Raw genomic sequence first — 12,900 nt, forward strand, 5'->3', positions numbered from 1 at the left:
CATCTTCCTTCCTGTCTGGTAGGAGAGAAATGTTCCAGGTTTTGGTGTCACATAAACTTCCCTGTAGCTGATTCTGCACCCAAGTGCTTTGCAGGCCTGGGCTCAACCAGGGCTGACAGAGGGAATGGGGAATGGCTTCTGCTGCTTTTTCCCTCCTTTCCCTCAGCCTCGCTGAGGAACTCTGCCTCCTGGAAATCCACACGAAGCCAGCGCTCCTCAACGTGATCAAAGCCACCGGTGGAATCCTCCAGGTCACCCCTGGAGCTGCCATGTGGGCATCCCCCCGCCAAAGTCCCCTTGGGTGACAGCTGTCCCAGCTCTGGGGGGACTCCCTCATGACCTTCCACACCTGGCTCTGTCCCAAACAGCTGCTTTGGGAAGCAGGAGCAGTGTCAGGCCTTATCTGCCTCGAGGCCAAGCTTCCCTGGCCTTTCTCTCTCTGGGTGTTGTGAGGATGCTGGAGAAGGCCTGTTCTTCACTCTGCTCCCAGACACCCTGTGCTTCCCACGCTGGGAGTCCTGTCCCTCATCAGCAGGACTTGGCTGAGCCCCTTCTGCCTCCCCATGTCCTTCCCTGCCCTTGAAGGCAGCCAGAGCAGAGCAGGGAGCTCCTGTGCCAGCACAGCGTCCCCTGGGCTGGTACCTGCCCCGCTCCAGCAGAGCGGCACACACAGACTCCACTGACACCCTGGCTGCAAATAATTTCCAATTATATGAATAAGCAGCTTATTAACAATACATTCTGGCTAATCATTTTGTGCTAGATATCTCCGCATTGTCTTGTCCCCAAATCCCTCTCTCATCAGGCTCTTGATGCGCAGTAACGAGAAGGGGGAACACGCTCGGGCTCCGGCAAACAAATCCCAGGAGCCTGCAATTAGTTCAGTTTCTGCAACTGGTTGCCTCCAAACTGAGCCAAGAGCTGCTCCTCAGCCCTTCCCACGGTGTTTGCTGCATCCATGGGAGGTCCTGTCCGAGGGGAGAGGCTCTGTGGGGCAGGACAGGCGGTGAGGAGATGCCTGTCCAGGGCCTGGCACCTTGGAGCAGCAGGAACGTAATGAAGTTGGTCCTTTGGCTGCATCTCTGACAGAGGATCAATATGATTTTAATTATAGAATCACAGGAAAGAAGATGAATGTTATCTCAGGAGGTCACTTAATCCAGCCCGGTGACACAGCAGGATCAGGTCTGCCCATGTAATTTCTAAAGATCTCTTTAAGCAGTCGAGGTTGCAGCGTTCTCCTGTTCCAGCACTGTCTGAGCACTCCTCCCAGCTCTGCCTCTCCCTGCTCTTTGATGCCTTGCTCCACTTTAATTCCCCTGTACCCACTGTGACCTCGGAGATCAGATCATTCCCCTTCTCCTGATGCACACAGGGACCTCCACTCCTCCCCTCGGCCCTTCCACTCCAGACAGCTGCATCCCAAATATGTTAATTTTCCCTCCTCGGCTGTGTTCCTGAAAGCTTGGATCTTCCTCTCCCTTATCAATTCACCTCCTCCCTGCCTGTCTCCTTGGATTCCCCAAAGTTCCTTTGGTGCTTAACGATGGAGCCATCCCCTTCCTGCTGCCTTCCAAGGAAAGCCTGGAGCTGCAGATTGCAGTTGACTGACTCTGGTTGCTGTCGCATCCGCAGAAGCCTCTCTGGGTCAGAAAACATCGGGGGTTTTGGGGAGTTCGGGGAGCCCCGGGTGGGGGTCGCAGGGGGGCTGCAGTGGCGGAGCGAGGCCGCCAGGGGGCGGGGGAGGCTCAGGAATGAACCCGGTGACACCCGCGGGTCCCCCCCGGGCCCTGGGACGGGACCGCAACGGGGACCCAGAGCCACCCCTGGCATGGCAGGGACACCTCCCACAGCCCGGGCACCCAGTGCCACCCCTGCCATGGCAGGGACACCTCCCACAGCCCGGGACACCTCCCACAGCCCGGGCACCCAGTGCCACCCCTGCCATGGCAGGGACACCTCCCACAGCCCGGGACACCTCCCACAGCCCGGGCACCCAGTGCCACCCCTGCCATGGCAGGGACACCTCCCACAGCCCGGGACACCTCCCACAGCCCGGGCACCCAGTGCCACCCCTGCCATGGCAGGGACACCTCCCACAGCCCGGGACACCTCCCACAGCCCGGGCACCCAGTGCCACCCCTGCCATGGCAGGGACACCCCCCACAGCCCGTTCCGTGTGACACTCGCGACATTCCCGAGTTCCACCTGGAACCAGCGGCGCCGCTCAGGGACCGTCGCTGTCCCCTGCGCGCTGCAGGCGGGTCCCCAAACGCGGCACTTTGCCCTCCCGAGCCCGGCTTATCCACGCTGCAAAGTCTGGAGAGGAGGTGGGTGGATATTCCTGTGAGACACCAGAGCAGCTGTGGCTGCCCCTGGATCCCTGGAAGTGTCCAAGGCCAGGCTGGACGAGGCTTGGAGCAACCTGTGATGGTGGAAGGTGTCCCTGCCCGTGGCAGGGGGTGGGAATGGATGGGATTTAAGGTCCCTTCCAACACAAACCATTCCACAATTCAATGCTATTCTTGCCTCACCTGCAGCGGGCTTTAAAAGAATGTTTCTTCCCAAAACTCTGAGCGGGCTGCACACTCAACACCCGACTGCTCCACTGGCGGAGCCCACCAGGCCCTCCCTGGGCCATAACCACGAGCTGCATCCTCAGCACATGCACACAGAGCAGCCCCTCACCCTCACCCAGGCTCTGCAGGGACGTGAGGCTGTGGGGAATGGATCCTAAACAATCCTGAGAAAGGGGGACACTGGGATGAGGAACAAGGTGGGGACTCTCAGAATAACAGGGTAAAAGATGGCTCAGGAAAGAGCAGGAGCAGTGAGGGGGGAGGGAAGCAGGGCTGGGGGGGCAGGCAGGGCCGGGACCCCACGCTGGGTGTGGAGGGGCTGCCGGACACGCCGGACCCTCGCTCGGAGAGCCGGACACGGGCTGTGGGCTCGGCTCTGGAGGAGAAGAGGCCCCACAGCAGCAGCTTAGCGAGGGGCCTGGTGTTTGGTCTGTTCCACATCAATGGGGCGTCCAGCTGTGGCTGAGGATGAAAGCAAGCGAGAGAGAGAGGATTAAAGGCTCCCAGGGTCTCCTCTAACCCGCCTAAGACTCGCCAAGAGGGCAGTGTGCGGCTTCAGGAAGGCTTCTTCATATGGAAAATATTATGGGAGGGAGAGAAAGAGGAGGGGGAAGGGAGCAGGGAGAGAGGGAGACTGTCCAGAGACTGCTGGGGGAGGACTGACCACTGAAAGGCTTTTGGAGGCTGGGCCTGAGCCCCAGGAGAAAGCGCTGAGCGCTGCCGGTGGGGCACAGGTGAGATGAGTTTGGGAGGTCTGGAGATGGGAGAGACACGGCAGCAGAAAAAGAAAGGGATGAGAGCAGAGGGAAAGTGGAGAATGGGAGCGAGGAGGCTGGCAAAGGGAGGAGAGAGGGGAGACATGGCAGGGGAGGCGGTGGTGAAAGGCGGGCAGAGGGAAAGTGGAGAATGGGAGCGAGGAGGCTGGCAAAGGGAGGAGAGAGGGGAGACATGGCAGGGGAGGCGGTGGTGAAAGGCGGGCGGAGGGCCGGGAGGGGAGCGGGAGGTGGTGACAGGCGGCTCTCTGCTCCCTGCTGGGGCCGCCAGGTGGGAGCCCCCGCCCGCCTCCCTGCTCCCAGGAATGCCGGCGATGGGAATAGATCGCTACCAGGAGCGAGGCATTCTGCAGCGAGTTTCCAGGGAAAGGCTTCCTGTCAGCAGGGCCTGCGGTGTGCAGCCCTCCTGCCTCTGGGGCGGGATAATCCCGGGAGTTAACACCCAGCCCTGCTTATGGCCGGGATGAGGGACCTTTCCTGCCTCCTGTTCTGGCTGCCACCGTTTCCCTGCTCCAATTCCCGGGATTTTCTGCTTCCCCCACGTGTGGCATTCCCGGTGTCCTATGAGCCCTTCCTCCCCCCGCCGCCTCCCACCGCTGAGATCTCCTTGGCATCCACAGGCTCCCACTCCACTTCCACCCTTGATTTATCCTGAATGACTTTCCTCGCCCTCATTTCCAGAGCACACCGGGCACTGGGGGAGGGCAGGTTTGTCCTTCCCTCGCTGCCCTGCTCGTGCTCACACCGGGCTGGGTGTCCAGCACCTGGATCTGCAGCACTTCCCTGCACCCAGGGTCAGGGATGTGGGAGATTTGGGCTGAAAAACACGGCTTTTCCAATTCCAACCCCATGCCAGGGACACTTTCCACCATCCCAGGTGGCTCCAGCCTGGCCTTAGGCACTTCCAGGGATCCAGGGGCAGCCACAGCTTCTCTGGGCACCCTGTGCCAGGGCCTGCCCACCCTCACGGGGAGGAATTTCCAACCTGGCCTGGGTTGCCGTGTTCTTGGCCATCGCTGCAGCAGCTGAGGACATTCCAGATGGTTCAGAAATTCAAACTGCAGAGCTGGGAGATGTGCCCTGACTCCCTAGTATGGACACACCTGCCAGATGTGGGAATTCCTATGACCACAAATGTCCTGGTACCTTGTGACTCCTCATGGAATGAGTGGATTTTGACAGGAGAGAGATGACTTCTCCCTCCTCCCTCATCGCCGAGTATCTGCTCCAGGGTCTGAGGAATTTCAGACAAAAGTCTCAAGGTCTGAAGTGTCAGAGGAGCGGCCACCCCAAAGGTGCTGCTGGGTTTTGGGACAGCAGCTCAGCTCTGATCCCGTTGGGGCACTCGGCTGGACCCCACCCCGGCTCCCCCGACATCCCAAAGCTGAGTCTCTCCCACACTTTTCCTAAATATTTGGCAAAGCGTTTTGCTCCCTTCCCTCGCCCAGCAGGGCACAAATCCCTTTGCCCCCAGTCTGGAACTTTGCCTTCCTGTCCCTCCCTTCCCGGCCTTCCTGGGAAGCCAGCATGGATGCGGTGCTGCCGGCTTGCCTGCCTGAGCTGCTTAGTTAAGAATAATAAACAAATTCCTAAATGGAAGGATATTCTTTAAACCTGCCTTGTGCTGCCTGCCAGGGAATGCAGAGCCCACCTCCTGTCCCCCTGCAGCCGCGGCTCCAGGCTCTCCTGAAACCTGAGCTGCTTCGCTGTGGAGCTGCACCGTGGCCTCTGCGTGCACCTTCCCCCCTGACCCCGTCTGGATTCTCCTGTCCTTTTCCTGACACGCTCCCAGCGAGCTCCCGGCTCGCACAGACCCCACTGAGGGGCTCGCGGTGCCACCGCCACGGCGGCGCTCGGAGCTCGCCGTGCCCACCCCACAGCTGGGCACACGGGGGGGTTACACAGGGAATCGTGGAATGGTTTGGGTTGGAGGGACCTTAAAGATCACCCAGTGCCACCCCTGCCATGGCAGGGACACCTTCCACCATCCCAGGGTGCTCCAAGCCCCGTCCAACCTGGCCTTGGACACTGCCAGGGATCCAGGGGCAGCCACAGCTGCTCCGGGAATTCCGTCCCAGCCCCTCCCCACCCTTACAGGGAACAATTCCTTCCCAATATCCCATCTGACCCTGCCCTCTGTCCCGTTGTCCCGTTGTCCCGTTGTCCCATTGTCCTTTCCACTTGTCAGAATCCCTCTGGAAGCACAGCCCTTCCTGTTCTCCCCTATGCTGCTTCCCCACTCCACTCTCCGCAGCTCCTCTGATAGAGGGATGTCTTTCCCTGCCTCCCCATGTTGCTCCTGCACCTTTTATTGAGGCACACAGGGATCTTTTCTGACCTTGTCCTGCTCCTTCCCCCCTCCCAGCTCTCGCAGCTTCCCAGCTTCCCTTCTCGGTGGCCCATTTTCCTCATCCCGGCGCTCCCAGCCTGCAGGAAGCCGATGTCAGTTGGAGGCTGAGCAGTCCCTGGGACCCTCTGGCCCTGCCACACTTTTCAACCCACTTCTCATTTTTCTTCTTCTCCTCCTGTAATTTATTGTTTCAGCTCTCCTCCTCCTCAGTTGCTGCTGAAGGGAACTCATCCCCTGCCTCTTCCCTGTGTTTTCATCTCGAGAAACAGGGAAAAACCCATTTTGCTCTTTCCCCAGCTCCAATTCCCCTTCCACCCCCAAAACCCTCCCACCTCCCTTCCCAGCCCTGAAACCTTTCCCTGGTAGTGTTGCTGTAACTGTTCAATTAAAGGAGCAATTACAAAATCAATCAAAGCAAAGCAGAGCCGTGCGCCGAGGGGGGACCAGCTGGGGACGGGGACGGGGATGGGGACGGAGCCCGGCCCAGCCCGAGGCAGCTCCGCTCCCGTTGTGGGGACACTGAGGACAGGGTGGCACTGGCACCAGCAGCCTGACACCCCCGGCGGAATTCCCCTCCTGAGAAAATCCTGGCAGAGCTGCTGGTGTTACCCATGGTTTGGATCGGCCATTCCATGATTTTAGCAGGATAAATCCACACATGGATGGGTTTATCTGCGATTTCCTGGGGTTTCTCCTGCTGGTTCCCTCTCCCCTTTGGATGGGTGTTCCTGCAGTCGCTGCGTCCCCTTTGTCACGCGCTGTTCTCTCACCAGGTGACACTCGCAGTGTCCCACTCCCCACTGTCCCTGTCTCCTCGGAGCTACATCCATGACTTTCACTGCTGGAATTCCCTTCCACCACCTGCAGCCCTCTTGGTGCTGTCCCAGCCAGCCTGGCCCTGCCAGAGAGGGACAAATCCTTCCAAACTCATCCCAAGCAAGGAAAGATGAGCTGGAGAATGGGTTGGATGAAGAGGAAGTTGTGCAGAGCAGATGAGTTTGGGTTCATCTGTGGGCAGAACCCTGGCAGCTTTCCAGTGGCACGAGGAATTCAGCTTTAGCTTGGATTTTTCCAAGGAGACCCAGATCCTGCTCCTGGTTTCACCAGGGAAGCCCCCATCACCACCTCATCCCTGGACAAGCCAAGGCAAACTGAGGAGAATTGGGGATGGAAAGGATGGGAAAGGCTTTCTCGTCTTCTTAGGAAGACATCCATGGAAGGAACAGCTCCTGGGAGCCCTTTCCCTTGGGATGACCCATCAGGAGCACACCTTGGTCTGGCTGCTGCATTCTGGGCCTGCTCTTCAAGGAAGACCCCTCTGGATGAAAGGGAAGCGGGGTTGGAGCCATTTCATGAGGAGCTCTCATCCCAGACTCACCCCTGATTGTGCCCAGTCAGAGAAGCAGCATCCCAAAGGCTTTTATCATTCCTTTCCGAGCAGGAATCTGGCAGCATTCCTGGGGCAGGAGTCCAGTTTGCCTTTCATTTTCAGTGAGTAATCCTGAAACGCCGGTCACCCTGCAGGTCCCGTGGACTCAGGGCTGTGCTGACCCTTCCCAGTGTGGCAGGAGGGACAAATCCATTTGCCAGGATGCTTTAAGGAGATCCCCATCCCTGTTTTTTTATTAGTTTGGTCATTCCCAGCTCACCAGAGTTTGATATCTATTAAATATTGAAGATAAGCACACAACTTCCCCCTGTTCCCAAGCTCCCATGTCTGACATTCAGTGCTGCTGCAAAGCTCCTCCATTTCCCCACCCACCTGGAAACACAGGATGGAGAGGGCTGGAAAGGCAGGAGTTGGGCACAGGGCTGAGGTGATTTTCTTGCCACTGGTGCCAGATTATCTTGGACTGTGCTGGTACCACTCAGGGTGGTTTTACTGGGTGTGCCCATGGCCTTGGCATTTGTATAAATCCAAGGAAATCTGGGGCTGTTTCCAAGCACTTTAAAGCCTGAAACATCAGCCCAGCTGTGCAGCCCCTGTGCAGGTGATCCAATTCTGCAGGTGCTGCTGGATTGGGACTATTGGATCGTCAATAATTCGGGAAAATCCCCAAGGTTGTGTCCTTTGGCTCGCAGTCCTAAATAGATTTTAGCTGGTGCCTTTCAGATGGGTCCCCTCCCTGGCAGCCTTTGGTTGGAAGGATCAGCTGAGAGCCTGGAGGAGATTCCCATTTTTCCTGGTGGGTTTGGGACCCAAGTGCCTGGGAGAGGGATCATTATGGGAAAGATCTCCAATGCCAGGTGGGGCAGGGAGGGATGTTGTTTCCCAAGACTTTTGTCCCAAAGCCACAAATCTGTCACCCACCCCTGGCTGTGCAGGACCATCCATCGAGGCACGGCTGGGAAGGAGCAGATCCCAGTTTAGGAGGGAGGAAAACCCACCTGGCTCCTTGGACGAGCGGCAGATAAAGACTCCAAATACTCTGCTGGGCTGAGAGCCCTCCCAGTTCCAGTTCCCAGTTTGCTGTGGTGGGATGGAGGTGGATAATGGACCTGAACTCGCTCCCGCTTGGTTTCCGCCAGGTGGGAGAACGTTGTCTCCAGGGAATTGACTCATGATTTGGGGGGGTCTCTCCTGACTTGCAGCAGGACGAATAATGGGAATTTTTTTTACAGGCACAGGCTGTCCATGGAAGCTGTGGCTGCCCCTGGATCCCTGCAAGCGTCCAAGGCCAGGTTGGATGGGGCTTAGAGCACCCTGGGACGGTGGAAGTGTCCCTGCCCATGGCAGGGGTGGGATGAGATCTTCAAGATCCCCCAACCCAACCCAACCCAACCCAACCCATCCTGTGATCCCATAAACACCCAAATCCTGTGCCAACAGATCCCAGCCTGGTATTCCTGCAGCTCCCAGGCTTTGCTCCCAGCCCCTGTGTCCCTGTGGAGTGGCAGGGGGTGTGTGGGGACACGGCCACGTGCCCGGGTGGTGGCACCACGGGCGAGCCTCTGGCCGTGTCCAGCTGCCCGTTTGCCATCTATATTTGGTCAAAAAATGACTGGGAATTGTTTGTTTGTGGCTCCTTGGAAACCCCCCTGTGGAAATGGCTCCTTTTGTTTGGTTACTTGGGGAAAAATATTTTCCTCTCCTTCTTTCACTATTTTGAAACACGAAAAAAGCCAAGGTTTAAAGAGCCCAGGAATATCCTGGAGTGTCACCAGGCTCCGGCTCTGCCCGTGGCTCCGTGGGCTCCGTCTCTCCCTGACATTCTGCTCCACCTTCCTGCACACCCTGACAATGGAAACACCATTAAATGTCCTCCAAGTTTCTCTTCCCATTGAAAGAGGGGATTTATTCCCGTTTTTTTTTTTTTTTGTAATCAGAATTAATGTGATTCTAATGTGTTCCTTTTGATCTTCAGGGGATTTTTTACACTGATGATCCCTAATTTTGAATTTTTTTTTCTCCCTCTCTCTCCTTTTTTTTTTTTTTTTTTTTTTGTTTTAATTGTTTTAAAAAGCTTTAGCGAAAAGAGGGGAGGAAAAAAAAAAACCACCCATCCTCCTTCTTTGGCACATCTTTAACCTTTAAGTACCTCTGGAAAAAAATGTTTAAAATATATTATACATTTTTAAAGAGGGTGCGTTTGACAGGTCAGTCTCAAACCTCTCTTTCCTTGCGCTGTGTTGGAATAAGACAATTTTGCAGCTTGGATTTTTTTGACAGTTAAATTGCAATGTAGGCAGAGGGTGGAATAGGGATCCTGTCTCTTTAACTCTCTAACTAGACAAAGACTTTTCCCCTCTGAGAGCTGAGCCCGGGATCAGAACTGTCAGATGATCTCGTAGCACTTGGGAGAGTTTGCAAAGTCATAATTATATCTTTTAACCTGTCTTGCTCTTTGCAAAAGAAAGGTCCTATTATATTGAAATGAGATTATTAGCCATCAAATACTTTCTTTCTTGGGATTCTTCTTTCCTTAAAAAAAAAAAATATATATATATATATATATATAAAAAATTCAAATACCTTAACTACTTTGCAATTGAATTTTTATAAGATTTACTTTTTGCTAAATAAATCTTTGGGAGCAGCTGTTTTTTTGAAAGTGTTTTTAAAAGGGTGTTTTCAATATGCAGATGCAAAAAAAAAATCAGACTAAATGTCTGAAATGTCACCTGGATAATTAAAGGAAGGTAAAGTTTCAGAGCTCAGCTCAGGTTTTTTCCCTAACCCTGGCGCTTTTCCTCATTTCAATGCCAAAAATATATTTTCCCCCGAAACCCAATCATTTTCAACCTTCCATTTTCTCTTTATTATTTTCTTTTCTGTGTCTTTTCTGTGTGAAAAAATGAAAATGGAACCCCAAATGACTGGAAAAGTTGTTTTTTTTTTTTTAATCCCCACAATTAAAATCCCCGCATGGCAGTGTCAGTGCAGGCTGGAACAAAAGGGGATGAGTGCTTTAAAGCAATCCAGGTGTCACCAAAATCGAAGGAAAATCCCATCCCAAATTCAAGGAAGAGCCTCTTCAAGGAGCTCATCCAGTACCAGTTGGCACAACAGTTACAGCCAGGCAAAATCTGGGAGTCGAGATTAGGAAACAGCAGCTATTTAGCACATTTTGGAATATGTGGCTGAATAAGGATTGGAAGAATTTCAAATTGAAATCCGTGCACGATCTGGGCCTGATCCCAAGAGCTCTGAAGCCAACAAGGATCCTTCCACCTGCCCAGTGGCTCCAGCACCCTTTGCTGGGAGGCACTGGTGGCTTTAATGGGGTGATTAAAGCGCTGTCATTCATGGCCCTGTCATTCAAATTGTGGCACCCTGTCCTTTAGAAAGTCTCTTTGCAGGGCTGGGTGATGTTGTGGCCATAAAAATTCATCCTGAGATTCAATTCAGATCTAACAAAGGGCTTGTTCCCGCTGCAGACAAACTCCCAGGATGACAGGAGCTCACAACCGGTTCGTGGGGTTTTTTAAGGCATTAAAAAATTGAATTTTTAAAAATACTTTTTGAAAGGCTCCGTAGGGTCCTGCAGGAGTCTCCAGCATGGGAGGCACTTCACCTGTGTGAGTAGTTTAAGACAAGGGGAACTGTTACCCTGAGTAAAGTTACTCACAGGTTATGTGTTTGGTGCATACCTCAGCTTGTATTTTCTTTTTCTGTTGACCAATTCTCCTCTTTTTTAATTCCAAAGCCTAAGAACAAAGCCCATCCTTTAACCCCTGAATAACCACACAGAGACGTCTCCTCACACACAGCCCAGGTGAGTGCCAGACCAGCCCCAGGCACCCCGTGTCACACCAGGCCCTCATTCACAACCAAACCCACCTCAGGAAAGGGGGGTTTTTGATGGAAAAACCATTTTTTTTCCAGGAAAGTTTGGCATTCACTGAGCTGCTGAATGTTCACCTGCTGAATGTTCCCGAAACCCAGGCACCTGCTCAGGGGTTCTGCGTCTCCAGAGCTCCCTCGTGCTCCTTTGCTGTTGAAACCTCTCCCTGCCTTACCTGCTTTTAATACTCACAAAACTACTTCAAACTAAAAAATACTTCTTTTTTTTTCATGATTTATAGAACAAAGCCTTCAAGGAAATTACTGGACACTCTCAGCAGGTGTTCTCTGTCCCTCCAGCTTTCGGTTTCCTGCTGAAGCTGCAGCTCCGAGTTCAAGGTAGGAGCAAATCTCTGCTTTCACTCCTGCGTTTCTGCCCTTCCATTTCTTTTCCAACGCGATGACTTCAGAGCAGAGAGTGTCAGATATGCATGGAGCTGCCTTTAATTGTCCCTTCGTGCTGGGGAGCCAGGAGATAAGAGCAGAGAGCCACTCCGACCTGTGTGCATTGGCAGCGGCCCCCTGACTCACTGGAGCAGCTTCAGTTTACACCACCGAGGATCTGACTTGGAATTTCAAGGCTTTCCAGTTGCTATCATAAATATCTCTTCTTTTTCTTGGCAATGAAGCAATCTAGAGAGTGGTTCCAAAAAATTAAAAGAAGCTGTTGGCAGATGTGTCTATTAGTTTGAGCTGGAGGGTTTTGGCTTTTTTGGAGGCTTGAGCTCAGACGTGGGGTAGCCTGGAGGCTTCTGGACGTCCACAGTAGCTTTACCTTTGGCTGTTCCTGGAGGAATGTGCTGTGTTGAGGTGTAGGAGAGGTTTAAATGAGAGATCTGGGAAATAGGGAACAGGAAGAATTCCAAAGCTGCCCTTTGTCTCGTTGATGACCCTGGTGAATCTCTAAGTCCCAGCGATGGATGTGTGAGTTAGGCCGTGTAAGCACGAGGTGATGTCCGACTTTGCCTGTTTAAAACACTAAAAAACCACCTTTCCCAAGGGCAGATTCCTGCAGAAAGGGCTCTCAGCCTCCTGGGAGCAGAATTCCTCGGAGGGGCCGTGCTCGGGGAGCCCGGCAGAGCCAGGCCTGTCGCTGCCGTGGCCGGGGCGCAGGGCTGGCGCCGCTGAGGGTGTGGGTGTAAACACGAGCCAGGAGTGCCAAAACGAGTCAGGTGTGCCAAGCCCAGCGTGCCCCAGGTGTGCCAAGCCCGGTGTGCCCCGGGTGTGCCAACCCCAGCGTGCCCTGGCTGTGCCGGGCTGGGGCCCCGCTCCTCCGCAGCCTCTCCGGAGCAATCCACGGCCTGCTCCCAGTTCCAGGGCATGTGGAAGTTGCCGTGTTTGCTCTCCTTTGGCAGCCCTTGGAGGCCCTGGAGGGCTTCCTTGAAGCTGAGAGTGGCTTTGCAGAGCAGGGCTGGGAAAAAAAAAGAGGAGAAATGAAGTTTTGGTTGGTGGAGCTCATCCCGGATGGACCCACGCATGTCCTGCTGATCCTCTGCTCACACTCACCTACACAAATGGAGGTGAAACTCTATAAATTCCCAGCTGGAGCTGAAATTGCCTGGATTTTATAATTTGGCCCTGGGGCTCATTCAGGAAAAACATCAAAGCCTTCTGCTCCATTACTGGTGCTGAGTTGAAGTGACTTTGGGGGCTCAGCTGACCACACTCCTGGAAAGCAGAGCAGTGCAGGAATGCTCGTGTGCTGCTCTCTTGGGTTCTGGCAGCCAGGAACCAAAGCCTTCAGGAGCTAAAATCCCATTGCTCCATGTGGTGTCACCCTTCCTGACGGGAATCACTGGGTCTGTGGGAGCAGCAGCTCCAAGGAGGGGAGGAAGGACTTGCTGTGGGCATCATTCACCTTGTCAGGTCTCTGTGGTGGCCTGAGGGAGTTGGTGTGGGCCCAGAGAGCAGCGC

At 54.4% G+C, this 12,900-nt stretch overlaps 1 long non-coding RNA gene across 1 annotated transcript; it reads left to right on the plus strand.

Moving 5' to 3' along the window:
- The first annotated feature begins 8,348 nt into the window (after positions 1-8,348).
- LOC125338083 lies at positions 8,349-11,659 on the plus strand. The gene is made up of 3 exons (XR_007208175.1): positions 8,349-8,384; positions 10,850-10,918; positions 11,229-11,659. It is a non-coding gene; the product is annotated as an uncharacterized LOC125338083 (long non-coding RNA).
- Positions 11,660-12,900: the final 1,241 nt, after the last annotated feature.

Source organism: Corvus hawaiiensis, chromosome 24, assembly GCF_020740725.1.
Source record: "Corvus hawaiiensis isolate bCorHaw1 chromosome 24, bCorHaw1.pri.cur, whole genome shotgun sequence".
NCBI classification, from domain to species: Eukaryota; Metazoa; Chordata; class Aves; order Passeriformes; family Corvidae; genus Corvus; species Corvus hawaiiensis.